Source organism: Puma concolor, chromosome A2, assembly GCF_028749965.1.
Source record: "Puma concolor isolate L17-30 chromosome A2, mPumCon1.1.hap2, whole genome shotgun sequence".
NCBI lineage: Eukaryota > Metazoa > Chordata > Mammalia > Carnivora > Felidae > Puma > Puma concolor.
In genome coordinates, this window is record NC_141668.1 from 139050271 (window position 1) to 139074588 (window position 24318).

The 24318-nt window shown below is 40.8% G+C and overlaps 1 long non-coding RNA gene across 2 annotated transcripts in view; it reads left to right on the plus strand.

Moving 5' to 3' along the window:
• The window catches only part of LOC147583558 (uncharacterized), a 284453-nt gene that overhangs the window by 21284 nt on the left and 238851 nt on the right, over nucleotides 1–24318 (plus strand). The window lies entirely within an intron of this gene.

Sequence of the window (24318 nt, forward strand, 5' to 3'; positions counted from 1 at the left end):
CTCTCCCCCCTCCTTTACTTGTTATCAGCTGTTAATGCAATAGTTTGCATTCATCCTGGGTATCACGTTGAACTGGAGTTGAAAAGTGTCTGCAGTTCCAACAGGCCCAATGCTTGGGGAGATAAAGACGGTCAGGATGCCAAGACCAACAAATAAATTAAATCCGCGTCATGGTTACTCTGTTTTGCTAACACGGCCTGGTGCTCAGGTTAAAATTTATTACACGGAGCTTCTCAGGGTCTTAATTTTGACTTAAGTCGTAATATCCCAAGACTTAAAGAACTGCCTTTTGTGGCTTATTTTGCCTAGTTTCCTTGGGTGGGGGGCTCAGCGATTTGCATAATGCTGGGTTAAACGACCTAGGAATATATGATACACAGATATTTTGTAGAACAGGAATAATCTGTGCTGTGAAGCACGCCAGGCTAGTAGCAAGATTTTATATATTGACCTCAAGACTTCCCCTCTGCTGAGTCTATTACTGTCTCTATTTTCTGTCTTCCTTTTGAGAGTTGAGGAATGTAGACCACAGCACAGAGCAGATCATTGATCTATCAGGGTGCAACATAAACCAGACATAGCAAGGTGACATCGACTGGACAGCTCCTAGAAGAATGTGAACAGCGGCTGTCTGTAAAGCGATGATTCACTGACGTGGGGAGCCGTGCAGACTCCAGTCCGGTCAATCTGCTGGCCACAGAAATGCTTCAGAGGAGTCTCTTCCTCTGTTCCCAGGTAGCATCCACTCACCTTTGATTTGGTTCCATCTATTCGGATCCCACTTCTCATTTGGAGACTCTTTTTAATGGATGGGATGGAGCAGGGCTGCTGTCCTGCTGCAATTCCACAGCCTCCCCTCCGCTCCGTCCCACCCATTGTCAATTTAGTCTGTGTCACTGCTTCTCAGCCATGGATGACCTTGCTCCAGAAGACATTTTCTATGTGTGGAGTCATTGTAGATTGTCACAACTGGGAGGGGAGTGCTCCTGGTGTCTAGTGTGTACAGGACAGGGATGCTGGACACCCTAGAATGCACAGGACAGCTCCCAACAACAAAGAATTATCCGGCCCCAGATGTCTAGAGTAAGAGGTGGAGAAACCCTGCCTGACGTGAATGATCTAATCCTTGCCCATCCCAGCCTCCTCTGCCCCAGTGTCTTCCAAGATGGATTCTGGAAAGAAGATATGCATGCATTTCATTTTGCTTTAAGATTCCGTGTAGTAATCTCTGTCCCACAGGGAATACTGAGTTGTTCTTGAGAGCAAATCGGCTTTGGAATGGGGCAAATGGGGTTCCCCTCTCTGGGTTTGCTGGATACTATCTGTGTGGCCTTGAGCAAGTTAACCCCTGGAAACTCAGTTCCTTCATTTGTAAAATGAAGGATATAATATCTGTGGTGAGGATTAGACAAGAATACAGAAAACGGAGAACCGTGTCTTGCCCTTAGTGAGACTTGATAAGTGATTGTTTTATAAAGAAGATTGAGCTAGACTTCATAAGCCGAACCTTTGAACAAGGCACTGCCGATAAGCATCTGTGCTAAGCAGAACGAGTGATTGCTGCATTTATTATTTTTATTGTCAGTGATTAGGAAAATATATGGCAGTTTCTGTGTCAAATAAAGATCCCCTGACCACTCTCCCCTCTGGGGAAAAACTTTGCTTTATGTGTGGCATATAATCTTTAGAATGGAGGCGTTGAAATCAAGATAGAAATACCATTATAAACAAAAGCAACTGAGGAAAGAGTGAACCCATAAAAAATTAAAGAATCACTTGGATTCTGTGGTGATATTTTGGAAATACTCTAACTGAAAAAAAATGCTATTTTTCAGGAGACGTTCTTTTATCTTGAACCATATCGCTTAATAATCCTGGCCTATACCTGTATCCACAACCTGACTCCCTAGAAATTTTTCTGAGGTACCAGAATTTCCAAGCAGGTTTCTCTGTATCCACACGAGTAGGGCTTCTAATAGGATTCTGAGAATGCCTTCAATATGGCTTATGATAGATGTCTGTGATAGAAGGCCCCTGTGGTTTTCATTTTGGAGTTGACTTAATCAAAAACAATCAGGCTAACAAAAGAGGGTGGGAGGGAGTCTGCTTTTCCCAATTTTACTATTGTGTGGCCAATTTAATGTCGGACTTTTCAAAGGGTTTTAAAATATAAGACAGCAGGAAAAACAATTTAATATAGAAATACCAGCATGTACTAAACTTAAGTAGACTAAATCAAGCATGAGGAAGTAGAGTGTATTAAGGGTACTGATTTTGCTTTTTTTTTTTTCCCCTCTAATTTCAATGCTCAACAGCAGAGTACCATGAGTTTGCTTCTCCATGCATGAACATAACTGGAGAAGACTTTCATAAGATACACGCCAGCAGGTACTGGAGTACTTCTCATCAGAGTCTTCAGACAGTCTGATTTCCCTGTTGGTTAAATATGATGAGAATTTAAGATAGGCCTAGACAGAAAAAGAGAGTGATTATATAATGTGATATCCACACTTACCCAAAATATTTCTTCTACTCAGCAGGAGTACCTGAAATTCCTCTGTAAATTTTCCTTTGAGTTAGAGCATTGTAAGCCCTAGAGCACCGATATGGTATTTTATGTGGAAACAGCAACCCAGTGGCTATCAACTTTGACTGCGTATTAGAATCACCTGGAGAGTCTTTAAAAAATATTTATGCCATTCAATATCTATAAGAAAATATAATATAATTGCCGTAGGGTAGAACTAGGCATCAGTATCTGTTAAAAAAAAAACAAACAAAAACGTCTTTCACACAATTTCTAATCTGCAACAAGGCTTGAGAACAATTGCAATAACAATTTAAGCTTGGGTCCTCGGATATTTTTTTTCTGAATCAAAACGTCTGCTGATTACCACACAGTTTATCGATCACAGTTACTCACCTTGGCATTGACTCATGAGATAAAATCTTGGGTTGGGGTAAAGGGAACCGAGAAATTGGAGAGAAACGAAGGAAAGGCTCATGTAGGGTGGACAAGCTCCTCCACAGCAGGGGGCGCTGCCCTGAGCTGTCAGAGCAGATGCTGCTTCATATGGTGTCCACTCTTTCGCATACCCCTAACTTTGAGAATCAGGGTATCAGGAAACCAGTACCTACTGACTCTTTCACACTGAATTCATCCTATTAGCAGCAGTCTCCTAGCAAAAACCTAAGTCAGGGGAGGGAAGGGAGAGTTAAGAGTATTCAGGGACCAGAGATGCAGGGTGTGGGACTGGCTGTCTAGTTGGGGAGGGAGAGGTTTAATAATAGAGCAGCACTGGACTGATTTGGGATAGAATAACAGGTGTTACCTGCTTCCTAGGGCTGCGTTGGTTCAGCCAAGTTCTTGGGTATTGGGAAGTTTCATAAACATAGTGCCCTTTATAAGAATTCTAGAGATGAACCGTAACAAACTTGGAGCTAAAAAAAAAAAAAAAAAAAAAAAAAAAAAGTCTTTTAATGAGAATTAATGGTTCTCAATAAACTCCTGAGGGTCACATAACAACCAAACTATAAATTGTAAAGCCTGAGACACAAGCAAGGGGTCACCGTAAATTGTGTACATCTTTAAACTAGTGACCTTCTGTTTGCCTGTTGGTGGCCAGGGCCCTCTCTCCTGCAGATCCAATCATCTGTGTTTTTTATGAGCCTAAAAAGTTCCAGGGAAAAGAGCAGTCCTGTTTTCAAGTGCTCCTCCAATCCCAGCCTGGCTCTGCCAGCATTTCCTCCTACCCCAAAACCTTCTCTATAACAACCCTGGTCTGTTGCTATAAGGCAAAAGTTGGAAATACAAACTTAATTGAAAATTCATACTTAAAAGTCCAGTGTGTAATTGTCCTCTGATGTGGGAAATTTGCCTTGTCCCACATTAATCTAAGATGCTCTTTGATATTAGTCTACCTTTGACTCATTTCAAGTTGATTTGAAAAAATGATGAACATTGAAAAAGGTATGTTCTTGCAGCTATTGAGCATGCTCAAGAGTTTAAGATCAGAAATCTAAAAATCAATCCATGCCATGTGCCTTCAGACACATTTCTAAGCTGTAGTGATTTATTAAAAACATTTGCCAGATATTTTCTTGCTCCTCGTTTTCTACAAATGCTTAACTGCTCATGGACAAGATTTTCCTTGACAACAATGAAGCATTACGTTGCTGAGCGGTTATTTATGTGATTTTTGAGGTCACGAGGATATTTGATCTCACCATCACTACCACCTTCAAAGAAAAGGAGAGTTAATCTTATTTCCTAGCAGCCTACTGGTAAGTGAAAAATATCCTGGTGGCAAAGACAGGTTGTTACTGAAAGGTCATTCCAGCTCCACTGTAGAACAGCCTTCATTCCTGGTTCAGAATCAGTGTTTAATGTCTGTACAAATGATTAGTGACAGGTCTTCATATACAGCTTCAAGGCTTTCTTCTTAGCCCGAGACCCCCATCCAGCCCTTCTAAAACTGCCGCTGTATACATCTTTATTCATTTATTTATTTATTATCTATCTATCTATCTATCTATCTATCTATCTATTTACTTACTTACTTACTTACTTTAAAAAGTTCTGCTGTTGGTTTTGGACCTCCGGTAGAAGGCTTCAGTTAATTGTACTCAGCGGTTGCTGCCACATTATCATCATTCTATGAGAGATTCTCTTCTGTTCTGTTTGTCCCTAGTCCTAGTGGGATGGGCTGCAGCCACCCTCATTTTCCCAAAAAGTTCTCCTGGTGCTATCAGCACGGGCATGCAACTTCCTTGAAAAGCCAACACCTGTGCACGGCCTGTTTTGGCCTTCTTTTGCCTACACACAAGGCCGCTCTCAAAGCCCTATACAGGTGGGAGGAGATCTCCCTCCTGGGTCATAACCCATGATACATCTGGCTGCACTCTGGCCCACGAACATTTCTGCACGAGATTCTGTCATGAGGGGAAGCTGCATGTCTGACATCCTGCTGCAGTCCTTCCCTCGGGGACTTCTGCTGTGCCCATATGAGGTTTACAGGGTGTGTGACAAAGCCTGCACTCAACAAAGATCTGCATGCACCTGTTTGCAGTCCTTTGTAACTGCTGCACAGTACTCTGTGATGTGCATCCATTGAATTTTACCTAGTCTGCTGTCCCCGTAGTGGACACCCAATGCCTAGCCACCATACACAGTGTAAAAGAACACAGTTATTCATGTCCCATTTTGAACCTGGGGGAAGTTTCCCTTGGAGTAGAATTTCCAGGTCACAGGCAATGCATATATATAATTTATCTGAGTATTTCCAGGTGGCTCTACAATAAAAAATTGCTCCTCTGGGGCGCCTGGGTGGCGCAGTCGGTTAAGCGTCCGACTTCAGCCAGGTCACGATCTCGCGGTCCGTGAGTTCGAGCCCCGCGTCAGGCTCTGGGCTGATGGCTCAGAGCCTGGAGCCTGTTTCCGATTCTGTGTCTCCCTCTCTCTCTGCCCCTCCCCCGTTCATGGTCTGTCTCTCTCTGTCCCAAAAATAAATAAACGTTAAAAAAAAAAAAAAACTGCCCCTCTGCTGAAACTGATTGGTAGTTGGATTCTGTTAGAAAATTGACCCTGGAAAGGTAGTCTAATCACTTGAATTGGGGACCTGAAGTCTTCCAAGTTTTGGAAATGGCCAGTTTCTGTCACCATGTCTAGAGTGGCAGAGAAAGCTGTTTTACAGAGACAGACCAAGTGGACTGTTCAGAAATACAGAGCATCATGCAGAGAGGTAAAGAGATCCAACAAATGGCTATCTAGTTCTTGGGTCCCATCCTCCCTTAACTATTTCCTGCCCTTGAGTTTCACAATATATTTTGTTCTCCTATCCCACAGCAATATTCAGAGAATTACTGTTGCTTCTGACCAAAATGAGCTTTTAACACAAAAGGGATGAATCCTTATAAAAATCAAGGACAACAGCATCAACAACAGCAAAAGCTTTAATCTGAATGAAAGTGTTGCTAAGTTTGCTTAAAGCCATGTTCTAGAGATTTTTGGAAGTGAAGTCTTGGGTTTGAATGAAAGTCAAGTTTTATCAGTGACTTTTCTCATGAAAGATGGGATACTTTCATCAGATAGAAGCAGTCCTTAAATTTCCATTCAGGGGTTTAAAAAAATAAGGTAATAATATACATCAGAGAAGTTTCATAGGATGAGGACCCTACAGAAATTAGATTGTAAGTTGCTAATGTGAAGACAGCTGTTCTAACATCTGGACTTTCAAGCAAAATTTTTGGCATCCTTCAAGCAGAGTGTGTATACAATGAGTTGAACTTTTCCTATTTAAATATTTTGTATTAGAGTATAAATTGCTCTTCTTCATTTAATCATGAATTTTAGCATAACTTTAAAATTGTAGGTATTTCTTCAGTCAATTCACTCTGCCCTCACCTGTCCTAGAATGCTTGGATGGGCTAGACTTGAGTTTGAGTAGACACTGGTTTCATTAACATTTTTTTGCAAGACTGGTTAAAAACTGTCTAGTGAGTTTCATTTCAGGGAAATGCAGTGTTGAGTCAAAAATATAGGAGTTGAAGGATTTAAGATCACTGAAAATAGTTCCTTTCTTTTATGACCAAAAAGTATACAGAGAACAGAAAACCTTGATGGCGGGACATAAAATATGAAATAATGCCAAGATATCTCTTTCTCTTCTTTCTTTCTGGGTTGCGACAACACTAAAGCTAATGCGGCTGTTTCTATAGCTTTATTAAGAAAAATGTTTTTCATCGTGTAGGGTTACTTGTGAGATCATTTTTTTGTTTTGTTTTGTTTTGTTGGAACTACCTCTTCCATCCCCATTTTCTCATATCTGACAGTTGTTCCATCCTCCGTGTGTCTTTTGCCCCAAAAGTTTATCTTTTCTTTCCTCCCATTGTATTTTTCTTGGTTCATAGCCCATATGTTGTGAATCTCAGATAAAATGTAGTAAAATTCAGATTTATGGCAAGGGAAAATCAGAATCAGGTGGTTTGCAGTTAAAGGAAAACAGGCTTGTGATGGCAAACATTTTGCAAAATCATATGTAAACCTGGAATATATTGGGTCTTCTTCACAGAAAAGAATAAGAAAGGTAAGTTAAAATGACCTTGATTTTTCAGTTGAACATTTCCACATGATCAAGGCATAGATTGGTACAACAGTTGAGGTTGTGAGAAAGCAAGAGCCAAGGTCCTGTGAATTCACCAAAAGGAAATTTAGCTTTTTCCAGTTTGTAAGCACTTGCTTTTCCCATGAAGATAAAAGGCAGAATTTCAAGGCCACAATTCTTTTGCTCCTAGGAAATATTTTTGTGTTCATACTGTTGTTACAAAGTTTAAATTTTTTCTTTCTTTTTTCTTTTTAAAATGAATTGTTGGGGTTATACCACATGTTTAAGTTTTAAACCTCTTTTAGTCTTTTAAACTCATGAAATGAATCAGGAAAAGTGGATGTGGGCGCCCAGTCCCTGGTTTCTAGGGTGTGGGATAGCCTTCTTCCCTCGAGTTGAATTTGTGTGGATACCCTTTGCTCCCTGTAAATAGAAAGCAGAGGTCTTGCGTGGAGAGACTGTGGTCATGACCTGTCAGCAACAAAGCCCTCTTTCCTCTTTGAGGGCTAATTAGATAGGACTTGAGGGAGGAGTTTCCTGGACAGTCCTAAAAGGCCTACATTAAAAGCTGCCAAAAAGTGTAAAAATGTTTTATTTTGCCAATGTAGGGTTTCAAGAAAATGTTAAATTTCAATGTACTCTCTACCACTCCTTTTTACTAACCTCCAGCTTAATTCACACATTTATGCTACTTGCTTGGCCTCTGTGGGGATTTTCTAATGCTTGGCTTTAGACAATAGACAAATGGCACCTCACACCGTTTATTCATTTATCCATCCATCCATCCACCCATCCATCCATCCATCCACAAAAGTTTACTTAGTCCTTTTTATTTACTAGGCACTGTGTTATATGTTGAGGATGTAATGGTAACATTAAAATATCAAGTCTCTGCTATCCAGGAACTTGAGTCTATACAAAAGACAGGCGCTATTCAAGCAGCCCTACTGAATGAGTGCATCATTAGAAACATACCTAAACACTGTAAAGGAAAGACACTGCCTCTAGATGCAAGAAGGGGATATGGTCAGAGAATGCTGTCCCCAGCAGACCAGTTGAGATGGAATCTGAAGAGTGAGCAGGGATTAATGGAGAAAAAGGGGGTGAGAGAGCACTGTGGCCTAAGGAAGCATTTGTGCAAGGTCATGTGACACCAAGGGCTTGGTGTGACCATAGCACAGTGAGGTGATCTTGAGCTGGCTGAACACATGGGGAACTGGCTTCAGTTGAAAGGGTCAGGTGCACAGTGGCCATCTCTACAAGGGCATATCAAGGTATTTGTTTTTTATCCTAAGAACAATGAATGTCAGTGAAGACAGGGCTGTAGCCTGGTAGATATTTCACAAGAGACACCTTGGCTGCTAAGTGAAGGCAGAGGAGCAGCAGGGAAGCAGTGAGACCAGCCAGGAGAAAGCTGTTGCTGGGAGAGAATGGTTGGTTGGACTTGTGTGCTACTGGGGACTTGGAGAGTGTTCGGCAGAGCAATAGATAGGAGATAAAAATGACAGTCCCAGGTAATGGGTTAGATGTGAGGGTGAGGAAGAGACAGGTATCAAGAGTGATTCCTAGATTTTTGGCTATGCAACAAGAGGGATGGTGGTAAATATCAGCAAAATAGATTACTTTGGAAGAAGTAATCCTACTGCTTCTTGGTCATTAGTGTCTTACAGCCTCTCTCTGGTCACCTGTGTTTCATCTCCAAGTCAGTAAACTCCAGCTACAACTTGAGAAAGATAGTGCCGTGGGGAGATTTTGAAAGGTGACAGGTAGCAAAAGAAAGAACACATTTAAAAAGATGTTTATTTATTTTGAGAGAGAGAGAGCGCACTCATGAACATGGTGGTTGGGGAGAGCAGAGAAAGAGGGAGAGAAAGAATCCCAAGCAGGCTCTGCACTGTCAGCATGGAGCCCAATGCTGGACTTGATCTCATGAACTGTGAGATCATGACCTAAGCCGAAATCAAGAGCCAGATGCTTAACCAACTGAATCACCCAGACACCAAAACAACACATTTTTTACTGAGCACTTACGATGTGCCAAGCAATGAGTAAAACAGTGGGGTTTTAGTAGTAGGGAAAATTTGATCCTGTTCCTGCTCTTTTGGAATGCCTTGTCTAATAGGGGAGACAAGCAATAAATAATTAGAGTTACTTCATTAATTATTTTTTTTCTGTGATAAGTACCATAAGGGTAAGACAAAGTGAACTAATCAGGTCTGGTTGGGAGTGGGGGAGGGAGCATGGTCAAGGCAGGTACCCAAAGAGGGAGAATAAGAATAAGAATAATAAAATATTCCAGGAGAAGGAAATAAACATTTTTTGGAGGTCCCAAGGAATAAAATGCATGGAATATCTAAAAAACCAAGGGGCACCTGGTTGAGCATCAGTTGAGCTCAGTCTTTGGTTCAGGTCATGATCTCGCTCGCAGCTCGTGAGTTCGAGCTCTGCATCGGGCTCTGTGCTGACAGCTCAGAGCCTGAAGCCTCCTTCCCATTCTGTGTCTCCCTCTCTCTCTGTCCTCCCCCTCTCACGTTCTGTCTCTCTCTCTCTCTCTCAAAAATAAGTAAATGTTAAAAAAATAACAAAAAATAAAAATAAAAGACCGAGACAGTGATGTCCTTCCACCTGGTGAAAACAGGGGCATGGTGTGACAGTGACGTCTGATAGAAATGGGGTGGAGACACAGTCCTGGCAGTTAGGACTTCACTGCTGTCATTTATGTAGGCAACTGAAAGTTGCTTTTTACACCTTCCCATTCTTAGAACCCAAAAGAAAAAAAGAGGAACTGAATGGATGGGGTGTGGTGCTAACAAGGCAGAAATTGTAACTACACACTAGTGGAAAGCAAGGAGGGTGGTCTAGAGGAAGAGTTTTGAACTTCATCTGTACTTCTGACTCAAGCTCTGATTCATCCCTTTTGTGTTTTGCCCTGGCATCCTTGGTCTGGGATCATTTCATTTCATTTCATTTCATTTCATTTCATTTCATTTCATTTCATTTTTATTTATTTTGAGAGAGAGAGGGAGGAACAGAGAGAGTGAGAGGGAGAGAGAGAGAATCCCAAGCAGGCTCTGCACTGTCAGCACAGAGCCCAGTGCGGGGCTCAAACTCACGAACCATGAGATCATGACCTGAGCTGAAACCTAGAGTCAGTTGCTCAACAGACTGAACCACCCAGGGGCCTCTGGGATAATTTTATTTGATGTCCCTTTAGTTACCATTAGTTCTTGAGGTTACTTTTGGACCAGGGTTATAGAAGATGTATGATATGGCAGGTGAACAGCTTCCTTAAGCACCCCCTTCCTCCCCACCGTGGACATGTTTTCTCCCGTGTACTTACCTCACCACCTTCTTCAGAAGACAGGGGCGTCATTCTTGCCCTGGATGAGAAAGGAGGTGAAGATGATTCGTAAAAAATAAGATGCGACAATGACATAGTCTTTGTGGCTCTGTGCACCCTGACTGCCTTCTTTTCTGACATGTATTTTGGTAGAAGATACCCTGTGGTTCTCTTCCTCTTATTTTTTATTAAAATTTCCCTATCCTCTCTTCTCAGCTTTGGTGTCCTTTGCCCTGCATAATCAGAATCCTTTCCTCATGTTGTAAGTTCCTTTTGTGAACTACAGGAAAAATAGGCCCCGTAAAGAGCTCTGTCTCATTTAATAACCGGCTTGAAAGGAAGAAACGTGTCAAGGAGCATTTTAATCTTTCCCATTTTCTAGATACACTCAGCTGAACATTAATTTGAGGCACCTCTTTAGAAAGGAGATCATGGCTTTCGTATCTCAGTGGCTTTCCTGATAATTTCAGTCGTATGCATGTGCAGACATTGGGAGTTTCTTAATGGGCAGTTCTGGGGACAGCATGATTGGTTCTATCTGGGAAATGAAATAATCTCCCACTTGTATATTTCTGCTATCAAAGATGTTCCAGCAATAGCTTTTCTCGGCCTGAAGACAGAAAAACATAAATAGCTTTTAGATTTGTTTTGAAACACATTAGGCACCCTAGATTTCACTTGAGTTGATGTGTATGTGTGTGTGTGTGTGTGTGTGTGTGTGTGTTTGGGTCAAGGAAGGCACAGCAAACACAGGGCCATGGAAAGAACATAGAACAGGGATTCCAAGTTAGAGTCTTGGCTCTGTCTGCCTCTAGTCTAGCTGTATAATCCTGAGCACATTCTGCTATGGTGAACATTAAAATATCAAGTCTCTGCTATCCAGGAACTTGAGTTTGTGCAAAAGATGGGGTCTCTGTTTCTTCATCTCTGAAATGGAAATAAGGATCATAATTCCCACCCATCCTCATCACTGTGCTGATTTGAAGATACGGAGAAATGCTTTATGCACGTGAGAAGATTATTACAGAATTGCTGCTTTTCCCCCTATGGGATGATCATTCGTCGGTACATTCATTCAGTGATGCTGGGGAGTGGCATGGCCTGACTTGGTAGGGAGAGGTTGACTGGAGGGGTCACCAGTGGAGGAGGCAGAGGGGACCAGAAAAGAAGTGAGAGTGGCCTGGACCCCTGTGGTGATGAGAAGGTAGCAAGAAGTGGACGATTCAAGATGAGATGCAGTGGTCTGGTCAGAATCTTTTGAGGGGGAGATGAAAGTAAAGAACAGGATGAGTTCTTGAGGACAAATGGTAGAAAGGTGTGCTCTGAGAAGGAATAGGTTGGTGAGGCTTGGGAACTACTTTTTTGTTTCCTTTTTAATCCTCAAAATCGTATGTTTAGAAAGGCTAAGGAAAAAAGTTGCTTTCTACATAAAAGACCACAAGTCATCAAACTGATGGCTTTTCATTTTATATACATATGGCATGAGTAATTTCTTTCTCTATTAACTTCCAATGACCTTAAACTAATTTCCCGGGGTGTGGCAATAGCAAACTCCCAAAGAAATTTGAACCTTGTAGCATGGTTCAAAATGACTTTTATGCCTTACTGAACAAAGGCTGACTTTTGGGAGAATCGCAATACCCATGGAAAGTGTTAAGACACAGACTCACAACGGAGCTGCCGACACTTTCATTTGGCTGTTACACATTCACTGTTAACAGAATCAGAATAACTATCAGTACCAATCTGTGTAGTAAAGCATGCATTATAAATCTGCATAATGGTAACGGGCCTGTTGCCTGACTAACTTACTCTTTTTTTAATATTGCTGAGTGACAAATGGATAGCACGTGGATATGAGTTATGCTGTTTGAAAATATCACAACAGCAGACGACACTGTTTAAAGACTGATTGAATTGGATTAACTACAAAAAGCATGCCTACTTTTATTACATTCTCTACTTCTAGATGGGCTAGTGCATAGTTTTTTATGATAGAAGTTAACGTACCATTATTATTCCACCTAAGTAAATGGAGGACACACATTTGTGTCACTTTTCATTCACATAGTGCTGTGAATTTTCTAGCTATATTTTGTGGGAGTCATTTATTTTTTTAAAGTTTCCTAATTACTCATGCATTTGGTGAGCATTTGTTATACCATATGATAGCCATTGTTCTAGGCAAGGGGATTCATGGAGGGCAGGCAGAGATTATTTCTTCCCTTCTGAATGGGGAAGACTGACACATTCCCCAGAAGGAAACATGCAGATTCATGAAGCAATTGCAAGGGGTAACATAATGCAGGGCCAAGTGTATTGTGGGGGGTACTTGAATTTTAGTTTGAGGGTAATGGGGTAGCTTTGTAGAGTTTTAGGCAAAGGAATATTAAGACCTAGTATAGATAAAAGATTATCATTTTGATACTGTGTGGAGGATATATTAGGCAGAATAGAATAGCCAATAAGCACAATAAAAGATATTCAACATCATTAGTCATTACTCATTAGGTGAGCATAATGAGATACTCACCCCAGTGAGATAGCACTTCACGTTCCCTAGGAAGACTGAGATCAAAATGAAAGATGCGATAAATATTGGCAGAGAGGTAGAGGAATTGGTAGGTACTTCATATATTGCTTGTGAGAATGTAAAGTAGTGAGGCCACTTTGGAAAACGGTTAGGCAATTCTTCAAAATGTGAAATATAGAGTTAACCATGAGACCCAACAATTCTGCTCTAGGTCTGTGCCCAGGACAAATGAAAATATGTGTTCACAGAAATACTTGTATATAAATGTTAATAACAGCATTACTCGTAATAGCCAAAAAAAGTAGAAATAATCCAGATGACCATCGACTGATGAATGAATATAGAAAATGTATTATATCCACACAATGTAATATTATTCAGCCACAAAAAAGAATAAAGTATGATACAATGAGGATAAACCTTGAAAACATTATGCTAAGTAAACCAAGCCAGTCAGAAAAGACTGCATATCATAGGATTCCTTTTATATGACATGCTCAGCATAGGCAAATCCATAGAGACGGAAGGGGATTCATGTGTGTCCAGAGGTAGAGGATGGGGGTGAGGATTGACTTCTGATGACTCTGGGGTTTATTTCTGGGGTGATGAACATGTTTTGGAATTAGACAGTGGTGATGATTGCAGAACTCAGTGAATATACTCAGCGACTTGTACCCTTAAAAGGGTAAATTGGATGGTATGTACATTTTATCTCAGTAAAGACGTCAAGAAAAAGAAAAATGAGAGAGGCGACCATTAAGAACCAGTAATACACAACCGGCGTCTCTTCTTGCTAATGTGTCACAATTGGACAGGCCTTGCAAGTGCTCCTGGGGAATGAAAGTGTCTAATACATACACACTAGCAATCAGGGTTCCCTCAAATTGCTCTCTGTACCTCACATACCAGCTCCACAAAATGACCTCCATTTCTCAGAACCAGTCATGCACTTTTATTTTTACTTACCTTTGCTCAGTCTGCTATGATTTTCTTTGCCTTCTTTTTCTATTAGAAAAAAAAAATTACTAATTCTACAAGCTCATTTCAGATTCCTCCTTGAAACTCTTCTTGGTTGCCTGGCCCTTTAGTACATCATTCTTGTTTTCTCTGGGCCTATTACATGTGGCCTGTGTGTCTGTAAGAACTCAACCACGCATTTCAAAGAACTGCTTTGTTTTTGATGTTTTTCTTTTCTTTTTTTTTTTTTTTAAATATAATTAACATACAGTGTTATATTCGTTTCAGGTGCACAGTATAGTGACTCAACAATTCCATACGTTACTCAGTGCTCATCATGATAAGTGTACTCTTAACCCTCTTTGTTTAACTCATCCTCCTACCACCTCCCCTCTGGAAACCACCAGTTCTCTGTATTTAAGAGTCTGGTTTTTTTGTTGTTGTTGTTGTGTTTTTTTTGGGGGGGGTCCTCATTTTTTCCCTTTGTTTTGTTTGTTAAATTCCACATGTAAGTGAAATCATATGGCATTTGTCTTTATCTGACTGATGAATTTCACTTAGCATTATACCCTGTGGGTCCATCCATGTTACACAAATGGCAAGATTGCATTCTTTTTTGTGGGTGAGTAATATCCCATAGATGTTTTCTAAAGAAGACCTACCAATGGCCAACAGATACACGGAAAGATGTGCAACGTCAGTCATTATCAGGGAAATGCAAATCAAAACCACCATGATATATCACCTTACACCTATCAGAATGGCTAAATCAGCAACAACAAGAAACATTAAGTGTTGCAAGGGTATGAAGAAAAAAGAACCCCATGAGAATGTCAATTGGTGCAACCACTGTGGAAAACAGTATGGAGGTTCCTCAAAAAATTAAAAATAGTATTACCATATGATCCAGTTAATTCCACTCCTGGGTATTTACCCAAAGAATACAAAAACATTAATTCAAAAAGATATATGTAGCCCTATGTTTATTTCAGAGATCCACTTTGAATTCACTCTTTCTTTCCTTCTCTTCTCCTTTCTCTTCTCCCTTCTCTCCTCTTCCTTTCCTTCCTTTCTTCTTCTCCAACCCCTTTTGCTCTCTTCTTCCATTCCTTTTTGACAATCAGAAAGAAGTTTCCGGCACCTGGGTGACTTAGTCGGTTAAGCGTCTGACTCTTGATTTCAGCTCATGTTGTGATCTCAGAGGTTCATGGGATCAAGACCCACATTGGGCTCCACACTGACAATGCAGAGCCTGCTGGGGATTCTCTATTTCCCTCTCTCTCCGCCCTTCCCCTGTGCGCCCTCTCTCTCTTTCTCTCAAAATAAATCATAAATAAATTTTAAAAAACCTTTAAAAAAAGGAAATTTCGGGGCACCTGGGTGGCGCAGTCGGTTAAGCGCCCGACTTCAGCCAGGTCACGATCTCGCGGTCCGTGAGTTCGAGCCCCGCGTCGGGCTCTGGGCTGATGGCTCAGAGCCTGGAGCCTGTTTCCAATTCTGTGTCTCCCTCTCTCTCTGCCCCTCCCCCGTTCATGCTCTGTCTCTCTCTGTCCCAAAAGTAAATAAACGTTGAAAAAAAAAATTAAAAAAAAAAAAAAAAAGGAAATTTCTTTGCCCTCTAAAGCTGCTAAAGTAGTACCTACTGTCTGTACACACTAGATCTAGTGTCTTCAGATCTGCCTGCAGTTGGTTTCCCAAGGCTACTTGCATAATGGAGATGTTCCTCTTACAGAGGTTCACCTTACTCTCATTACAACGTTTCCCTCCTTCCAGAACTCAGCTTCTGCTGGAAGTGTCAAAAAGGATGTAACAAGCAAATTGTTTTATAATCCATTCAGCATAACTTCCCAGTAAATATTTGTTGAGCAGCTACTACATGCCAGGCACTACTTCCAAGGGATGGAGCAGGAATCAAAACAGTCAAAGTCCTTGATATTAGTTAAGATCAGAAAATGACAAGCGTGCTGCAGAAGTTTAAGGAGATGTGAGAAAGAGTGAGTGAGAGGCATCTTGAGGTTGAATGGCCAGAGAAGGTCTGTGGGGAGATGTCGTTTGAGCTCTGATCTGAATGACCGGAAGGAGCAAAGAAAAAGCATTTGAGGCAGCGGGGACAGCTCATGCACAGCTCTAGGGTCAGATGGCATTTGGAGTATTAAAGGACCGGAAGAAGGTTTGGTGTGACTTGAGTTTGGCAGATGAGGGAGAGGAAGCAGCAGGGCCTCTGGAGGAAGAGCCACAGGCTAGATCTTCTGCAGAGTGTGCACGTCAGTGGAAGGGGTTGAGATTGACTCCAATTCCAGAGAGAAACCACTAGAGGAAAACGGGCATGTGCACAGGTTTGTAAATGTGTTGACATGTGGGCATTTCACGTTAAAAGTGGTTTTTCTTTTTGGCCTCCAACATAGGAACATCCTAGCTCAGAAAGTGAAAAAGGAAGGTGGAAAGATAGACAAGAGGAGCTGACTAGCCAAGCATTGACCCGGTAAACAGGGAACAGTACACAATCCTGAGCTTCACGTGGCAAAGAGAGAACATCCAGGGGTGTGCTTGCCAGAGGTTGCACAATAAATATCGTGGCTATGGTATTTTTGCATAATTTAATTCCGGCTTAAAGGCAACAGGAAAGGATTCTTTTTTATTAGAGTTTTAAAAGCCCTTCCTGTTAAAAACGTAAACCAAGATGGCCTTAAAAAAAGAGCCCTTTTATTGCCCCACAGAAGAGAATGTGGATCTTACAATGGAACTGAAAAAAGATCCTGTTGCTTAGAGAGACAAAGAACTATAGCAGCACATATTTCTAGCCAGGAATTTTAAAGAGCACTTTGGAAGAAATAATGCATTACGATAGAGAGCTATTGAATATAGCAAAAGCTTTAATAACGTTTATTCCTCTTGGATATTGGAAATTCCATTCCTAGTATTTACCTTTAGGACAAGTTCATGGACCTACACAATCATTTATCTCTAAGGGTGTTCGACCATTTTTAAAAAAATAGTAAAGATTTGGAAACCTTCTAAATACCCAGTAACAGGAAAATGGTTAACTAAATACTCTGAGGCAATGTAATATCTTGCATTAGGCACAATAATGTTGTAGAAGAAAATTTAATGAGAAGAAATGTTTCTGTGAAGTATGGTTAAGTGAAAAATATGACACTTTCCCCCAATAATTGGCAGTTAAGTGGAAACAAATCAGGTTACAAAATAGCATGTACACTTTGGCCTCAGTTCTGAAATTGTTTAAAAAGCCAATTGGAAGAAAACTTTTTCACAATGTTAACAGTGGTTATTTCGGAGAGGCTGAATAGCAGATGATTTTTTTTCCCTTTTAATTTATTTTCTGAAATTTCTAAACTGAATATAAATAAAAAAGTAATAAGAGAAATCCATTCATTTTTAATGGGTTATAACAAATTAATCAAAAAATTAACAATTTAATGAGTAAAAATAGCTAAAGATTTACCTCCTGTGTGCCAGGCACTAATCACTTTACCTTTTCTGAAATAAGTTTGTTTAATGCTTTTATTCATCTTCTGAGACAGGTACTATTATTAATTTAACTTACCGTTAACAAAACTGAGGCACAAAGATGTTAATAACATACCCAAGCCACACATCTAACAAATACTTTTCCTCAAAACATTAATTCACTGGGTTTGGGATCCCACACGGCATGACGTTCCAAGTCTGCCCTTTTAACTGTAGTACTATACTTCTGGCAAATACCTATACAGAAAGTAAAAAGTTTCTCTGTTGTCAGACAGATAGTGAGAATTGTTTGCTCAATTTCATTTTTAAAGATTATCACCAGTTCCTGGGGCGCCTGGGTGGCTCAGTCACTTGGGTGTCCAACTTTGGCTCAGGTCATGATCTCACAATTCGTAGGTTCAAGCCCCACATCAGGCTCTGTGCTGACAGCTTGGAGTCTGGAGCCTGCTTCTGATTCTGTGTCTCTCGCTAGCTCTCTGCCCCTCCCCTGCTCATGCTATGTCTTTCTTTCTCTCTTTCTCTCAAAAATAAATAAACATTAAAAAAAAAAAAGATTATCGCCAGTTCCTTAGTGAGGAGTGGCCAGATACTGTCTTTTACCATCAACTTTCTAGAATGTAGACTTCCTTATAAATATGGAGCCTCTCCGATTTTGCGATTAAGGAGCACTTCTTTGTATTCTGGAATACGTAGTTACTTAGACACATGGATCATTCCAGACTTTCTGAGTCAGGATTTTAATGACTCGCCAATGGGAAAAAAACCAGGTAAGCTGACTTTGCATAATTGCCTTAAGTAGGCTTCTACCCCTCTAGGTTGGCAGTGGGCTACACCACTTGTATTTACTGTCTTTTGTGCCAGTTGGCTTAGGCCGGCTCTTGTCATGTGTTCTTTTCATAAGGCTAGAGTCTACTTTAGAAAGAACACACAATAAGAGACACAAAAGAAAACTTTATACCAAGAATGAAGCTCAAAAGAGGCGGGAGTGAGAACGGCCAGTAACTGTGACAATCGTATATGTCATCTAACATATATCGTTGGTAAGTGCTTGCTAAGTGCTGGGCATGGTACTGAGCATACATAACTTAGGTTATTCCCATCATTCTTCACAACGTGTGCTGTGAGATGGGTGCTATCATTCTCCCTACTTTATGCTAGAGGAAGCTGGTGCTTGGAGAAATAAATTGCCCAAGGCCATGCAGCCAGCGCGAGTCCTTTGAATCACAAGGCTATTGTTGTTTCCACAAGGGCAAATGGCTTCTTTTACCACCGTCACCACCCTATCTCCCTGACGCTTCTCCAAATAAGAATCCATAAATTACTGGGTTTTTTTTATTATTATTATAGTTCTACTGGGTGGTAAAGAAATTAAGCTTTTTTCTTTTTGTGAGCTCTCCATGTTCTTTGTGAGAGAAGGAATCCTTTCCCTCCTATTATAAAAACTCTGTACTGAAATGTTTGTGTGCCTTCTGCCGCTCCTAAGGATTCCTGATCCTGAGCTGTGCTGGCAGGCAATGTGATGCTCCATGGTACGGAGATCTGGGAACAGTCGGATCGTTGCAAAATGATTTCAGTGGGCAATGAGTCAGAGTGGCTGGAAGCCTTTGGAATCTGACAAATTCACACCCTTCTTTATTTACCTGTCACTGTGGCTTACTTGGGGTATTCCCAGACTTCAGGGCTGACGTCCCACTCACTCTGGTGTCTGAGCATGGCTGAAAGGCTTTCTTGTTTTGCATCTCTCTGGCCTGTCTTCTGTGCAGCATCCGAGGCCACAGGCGCAGAAAGAGCTTGCCACTGTCAGAGGATCGGGCTGGCTCTTGGCCTTCTGGGAGATCAGAGCCCCCATGTGGGGACAGCTCCTCTGTCTCTGCCTGCTGCTTGCCAGAAATCCCTATTTGTCAGCAGTTATGCGGTGGTCCTTCAAATTGGGTATTCCCACCGAATGCATGGTCATTGCCGCTTGAGTCATTTTCAGCTCGTTTTTAATGTGGCACCTTTTCCTCATTGGCATTCTATACTGATCTCCACTCTCATGTCCTGAAAAAGATACTCTTTCACCTTGCTGTTGAACACATGCTCCAAGTGACTACGGTGCTTTTAACCTCACTTGCAGCATCGCTTTTCTGTTTTAGCTCATGCTTCAGTGAATTATGCATTTTAAAAAGAATAATCACTCATTCCCTTACATAAGAAACAACCAATGCTCATTTTTTTTTTAAATAGAAGAGTTAAAAAAAAAAAGAAAATGAAAACTGCATGCAATTGAAGTGGCCAGAGATGACCATTGTCATTATACAGGTGTCTTCCTTTTGTATTGGTGCATGTATTCTACACTTTATGGGTAGAGGTATACATATAGCCATACAGCTGTGAAAAATTATTTGAAAAATTGTCTGCACCTGTAGCTGGGTGACCAAGGAGGATGGACATATTCTCTTGAGAAAATTGTTGTTTTGTTTGGCTGATACTTATTTTTCTCATTTAAAACATGAATACATCGGGGCGCCTGGGTGGCTCAGTCGGTTAAGCAGCCGACTTCGGCCCAGGTCACGATCTCACGGTCCGTGAGTTCGAGCCCCGCGTCGGGCTCTGTGCTGACAGCTCAGAGCCTGGAGCCTGTTTCAGATTCTGTGTCTCCCTCTCTCTGACCCTCCCCTGTTCATGCTCTGTCTCTCCCTGTCTCAAAAATAAATAAAACGTTAAAAAAAAAAAAAAAACATGAATACATCACAGTATACAAATACTCAGTGTATACTTTGAGAAATTCTTACATATATATGTACATGTATATGTAGATCTAGATGTGGATATCTTTATATGTACCTATACAACAGCTATTGAGACTGGGACAGGATGTTTTCAGTGCCCCTACCCCTCCAAGATTCGCACTTGTCTCTTCTCATTCTCTCCTTTAAGAGAAACCACTGTTCTGATCTCTCTTCCCATAGGTTAATTTTGTTACTTATTGAACTTCATGTAATTGGAATCATACATTAATTACCCTTTGGTGTCTGATTTCTTTTGATTAATATCACACCTGTGAAAGTCATCTATGTTGTCGAATTAACAGTAGTCTGCTCTTTTTTTTTTTTTTTTAACTGCATCGTGTTCCTTGTCTGAATATGCCACAGTTAATTTTGTGGATGAACAATTTTGAATTGTTCCCAGTTTTAGGCTTCTCTGATTAAAGATGCTAATCTGAATAAGGCTGAGGCTTTGTAGTGATTACTTTGTCACCCAGCATCTCCTCTGCCCGGTCCTACTTCCCCTTTTTCTCCCCCCACTGCCATCATTCTTAAAGGACTCCCTAATAATCTTCTCTCCTGGTAATTATCTCCACCTTGCAGTCCACTTCCTGGGACCCTAACCTCTAACAACAGCCTTGATCAACAGCCTTTGATATGTTATATCAAAGTGGCTGTATTGTTTTATTTGGCCCTAACACTTGGACAGAACAACCTTAACAGTCCAGTTTTCATAAGGCCCTGGTCACAAAAGGGACAGAAACTGGCATGCCACGTGTACTTTGAGAATGAATATCTTGGTCAAAGGTAATTTTCCAAACATGAATGTGTCTTCTCAATACTTTTTGGCAAAAGTGTCATGTAAAATGAGAAAAGTGGTGTTTTAAGAGGTATAATCCAGTTTTGTAGGTACAAAGTGAATTGGAGAAGAAGTCTGTTTTGGACAATTACATTAGTTCGGACATAAGGAAACAAGGAAGGAGGGATGTGAAGAAAGGAGACACCGTCTGAGGGCATCACGGCTGTGTGTAGAATTGTCAATAAGAAAACGGAGAAGTTAATGATGACACCTGTGCTTTCAACCCAGATGACCAAGACTGCATTTCTCGTTCTCTTCATTTGGTAAAGAGTGTAAAGGAGCATGCTTTTAAGAAATATAGACATCAGGACAAAATACTGGTGTGGGGTTGAGGACATGCAAAGTTTAGTTTAAGAGCATGAAGAGATGTTTATGATGGAACCGTAAAAAATACCCATCAGGGAATGGGAGATGTGGGCCTTTTGTCAATGAAGAAATTTTATTTAATTAAAAAAATGTTTTTTAACATTTATTTTTGAGGGAGAGAGACAGAGAGAATGTATGTGTGTGTGTGTGAGAGAGAGAGAGAGAGAGAGAGAGAAAGAGAAGGGGGGGGGCGGACAAAAAGAGGGAGGGGGAATCTGAAGCAGGCTCCAGGCTCTGAGCTCTGAGCCGTCAGCACAGAGCCCAATGTGGGGCTTGAACTCACAAACTGAGAGATGACGACCTGAGCCAAAGTTGGGTGCTTAATCAAATGAGTCACCCAGTCTCATGTATGAAAAATTTTTTAAAGAATAGAAATATTTAGACGTTATATTGTGTATTACTTACCTACTGCTCCACAACAGATGGCCTCAAACTTAGCAGCTGAAAATGACCGCATGTTACTTCATAGCTTCTGTGGGACAGGAATTTAGGGGCAGCCTAGCAAGGCTTTGAGTCTGTCATGGTGCTGTGGTCATCTCCAGGCTTATATGGGAAGGATTCACTTCCAAGCTCATACACGTATTTTTTGGGAGGATTTGGTTACTTGTGCGTTGTTGGACAGAGTTTTGGCTCCTTATGTGCTGTGGACCACCGTCAGTTCCTTCCCGGGTAAGCTTCTCCATTGAGCAACTGACAGCACGGTAGCAAAGACACAAGAGGGTAGGAGAAAATGCCAGCAAGGGAGAAAGCTAGCAAGATGGAAGCTAGACTCTCTCGTAACGTCATCATGGAAGTGACATCCCATTACCTGTGCTATATATATGTATTTTTTTGTTAGGGGTGAGTCACCAGGTTTCATACATACTCCCATGAAAGGGGTTACACTGGATGTGGATACCACGAGGTGAGGATCACCGGAAATCCCAGTGATCACTGTCACAGGCTGCCTACCACATCTATATAACGTTTGAGGACATGGTGCTGATACACCACAGAAAAGCTCTAAGCATTTTTCACCACCTACAACTTCGCAGCTAGGAACCTCCATAAGAATAGCAGAAATGTTTTCCTTTGATAGGAGGCCATATACCAGTGGAGGTGTTTTTGGCATTTACTAATGCACTCAGTAACTTGATTTGAGAAGTCAACTGTGCAATACTGTATAATTTCAAACACTTTTCTAGCAAAACTGTATTACTTTTAATTAGACTGATTTAAAGCTGTTAAGATTCTTGTCAGAAATAATTTTTAAGTGGATGTGTCAAGATAAAAACAGCAGTTGTCAAGTGAAGAAAGCAGTAATTTGTGCATGTACTGTCTGGCTTATGAGCAGTTGGGTCTTTAAATGCTAACTGAGCATTTGTGCTTACAATTTCTTTTATAGAAGCCATTCTGGCAGTTAGATATTCAAACCGTTGGAATGCTATTGTTTGTGGTAAATATTTGTCCTATGACTAGCGAATTAAATTTGGTTCCTACCCTGTAATATAGACAAAAGCATCACTAAGAAGAGAAAGCATTTAAGCAATTCAGTTCAGCAATTGGTCAAACACAGCATGAGCAAAGCATTCTGGGTGATTACAGAGTGGAATAATAACAATAATGAGGACCACTCTTTGATGAAAGCAAATCAGGTGACTTTATGCACTTGGAAAAGCTTAAATTCTTTTTGGAATCTTTTTAGGCTATTAATTTCTTTAGAAAGCTTTTTGCTGTTGGGCAGTGAAAAGGAGGGCTTTTGCCTGATCTCTGTGGCAGGATTTGTTAGTACCGGTACTTGATATTTTGGGTCACACGATTCTTTGTTGTTGTGGGGGCTGTCCTGTGCATTGTAAGATATTTAGCAGCACTCCGGGCTTCTACTCACTAGATGCTGATAGTTCTGTTCCCTCCACCCCAGTTGTGACAATGAGATATATTTCCAGACATTGCCAGATGGACCTGGGCTTGTATGGAGGCAAGCAAAATCACCACTCTGTGGGAATTAACACAGCTTTTGAATTAGGGAATCCTAAATTAACAAGATGTAATGTTATCTTACTTTTATACGTTGCATTTATAAATCTGTTATCTTTTCTCTTGGTCCTAAAAAGCAAAATTCCATATGGTATATAAAAGATCATTCACTTTCCTATTTGTGGAGTCAATAAACATTCATCAAATACTTATTGTGTGCAATTGGCTTTATGCAGGCATTGTGAAATATATGAAAAAATGGAGATTTTTCTTCTCAAGAGGCTTGAAATCTCAGAGGTGGTGTAGAGATTTAAGTTATATACATATACATATATATATGGGGGGGGAGAGAGAGGGAGGGAGAGAGTTATTTAAGTTATATATATATATAGAGAGAGAGAGAGATTTAAGTTATATATATATATATATATATATATATGGAGAGAGAGATTTAAGTTATATATATATATTTATATATATGGGGGAGAGAGATTTAAGTTATACATATATATATATATTTATATATATGGGGGGAGAGAGAGAAAGAGAGGGAGAGAGGGAGAACGCGAGTGTGCGCACTAAGTTTGACAAAAGGAAGAGGTAAAATGTATAGGATGTTTTAAAGAAGAACTTCTCTATTTCCCTTGAAGACCAGTAGTAAGTGTAGGTTCATCCCTCAGCTGGGGTTCTGGAACCTGAGTTTAAGAGGGTGAAGTTGACCTGTAGTTTTAAGGTATGAGAGTAGACCTGGAGCTGGAGCTAGTCATCTGGGCCAGAACATTAAATCTAAGGGGCTAGGCAGGGAGGTAGAAACCCAGCCCAAAGCCAAAGGTTCTCAACCAGAAGTGGCAAGGTGGAGGACACACATATTTAACAGGACCAAAAAAGGGAGGAGCTTGGAGAAGTTTCCTGAAACGCTGATAAACAGAACTGGGTCCTTTTTGTAGGAAACTGGTAACAAGCCCAAG